Raw genomic sequence first — 2204 nt, 5'->3', positions numbered from 1 at the left:
ATTTTTTAAGTGTACCCCTATATACAACAGTTCTTTCTGGTTCTCGAATCTGATTGGCTGAGAACCATGCAGTATTCCACCAGTATCACCACGGAAACCGCTTCACCGTTTCTATTACTCCGCCACCACACTTGGACAGTTGGACTTATGAAGTAAAATACGCACATTTGGCAGTACACAGTTGGCCTGTGGCCTCATCAGTGTTGGGTAAGTTACTCTGAAAAAGTAATTAATTACTAGTTACTAATTACATATTCAATAGTGTAATTAGATTACTGTACAAATTACTCTCTCCAAAAAGTATTTAGTTACTTATTACTACTTACTTTCTATATCCTATATCAACCTTGATGAGTTAAGTGATTCAAGGATAGGCATGAAAGGGCTCTTATAATTAATTCAAATAAATAATATTAAACTACATAAAGTACTCTTATTAACTGACCAAAGTATTACAAATGTGAGAATTATACATTAAAGCACAGATTTTAAAGTTAGAATTTGAATTTTGATGTCAATTCCACTATTGCACACACACATATATTACACAAAGTATTTAGTTTAATTACATCAGAAGTAACTAATTAAATTACAGAAAAAATAAGAGTAATCCCTTACTTTACTTTTTCAAGGTAAAAGTAAATAAATTACAGTAACTAATTACTTAGTAACTAGTTACACCCAACACTGGGCCTCATGCCTCTGGCCTAATCACAGCCATGCTGATATAGAGCACTATCACACTCCTACTTGAGCGATATTGCATTAACAGACTAGAGCAGTGGTCACCAACCCTGCTCCTGGAGATCGACCGTCCTGAAGATTTCAGCTCTAACCCCAATCAAACACACCTGAATTATCTAATCAAGGTGTTCAGATTTGCTTGATAATTACAGACAGGTGTGCTGAAGCAGGGTTGGAGCTGCAGTCTGCAGGACGGTCGATCTCCAGGAACAGGGTTGGTGACCACTGGACTAGAGCAACAGTATTTTGGTCAAATTTTTAGCCAGCGTTCACTATAAATGTTGTCAGAACTACCAGTTCTTTTCTAAACTTTAATCTGTGTTACTTTTTAAATAAAGCATGTTCAGTAATGCGTTAACTTTAGTTGTGGTATCCAAATTGGTATCTGCAATCCTGAATTCTTGCTGGCATTGCTATCACTTACTGAAAAGTGGGTTTTTACCACCCTGTTGATAACTTCATTAGCTAGAACTATAATATGTTAGATTATTGCCTTTAGCTAGTAAAGGAAGGCCTAAACTTTGCATGATTTTTTCCTCAGTTCAGTAAAAAACTGCAATGTCATTACTGCTGTCAGCTCTTCCAGTGTACATGTTTGTGGTGTCATGATCAAGACTGTCGTTCTGTGATTCCAGATTGTGAGAAGGAGAAAGACAAAAGAAGGGTGAAGGCGATGATTAGTGGACCACTGCCTTCAGAGGACAGTAATGAGTCCAGTGTCCTGTGTCTTTACAATCTACCACCTTATCTATCAGTGTCACTTCAGTCTGTTATTAAAGGTGCTGTAAGCGGTTTCAGCTGTTTTTAAGCCCCCATCCTCCAAAAGCAAGACAGCAAACCTGAAAGTGCAAAATCAACCAGAGACAGCCAGAAAGCCATTTTTTGTGTTGTATGCCCCCCACTCACAGCACTTTTAACCTGTTGGAAAAGCTTATTATATTGATATGGTGAATAGGAATATAATAAAAAACAAAAGGAGTGCAGAGGAAGACGGATTTTTACGTGGTAAGATGAATGAAGATGTGCGACAAGGCGCAGTTGCCAAATTTGGAGAGGAAATGAGATTCATACAATATGAATGGATCATTTACTCCTAATCAGAAAAAGAGAGCAAAAAGATGAGAAGCCGAGTATGGGAGGGGGAGCGAGGAGAAATGAGTGGAAAGAGAAGCTCAGGCCGGGTTTCATGATTTACAGCGGCCTTCCTTTTAGCGTCCTTCAAGGCACAGTGCACTGACTGACAGGGCCATTATCAACAGGCTGCAGTGCAGGGGTGAGAAACTAGCACTTAGCAGTAACTAATGTATGAATTATACATGTCAGCTCACGGTCCCTCAGCCATCTTAAATAAGACTGAAAACCAACTCAAGCGTGTCTGCCATTAAACTATTTTGAGGTTTATTGACCGTTTCATTGGACGCGCGCACCTGACCCCCAGTTAACTTCCGGTTTGTGTTTGG

Source organism: Triplophysa rosa, unplaced genomic scaffold (assembly GCF_024868665.1).
Source record: "Triplophysa rosa unplaced genomic scaffold, Trosa_1v2 scaffold534, whole genome shotgun sequence".
Lineage (NCBI taxonomy): Eukaryota > Metazoa > Chordata > Actinopteri > Cypriniformes > Nemacheilidae > Triplophysa > Triplophysa rosa.
The sequence above is the reverse complement of the archived record's forward strand: the minus strand, read 5'-3'. Positions refer to the sequence as shown.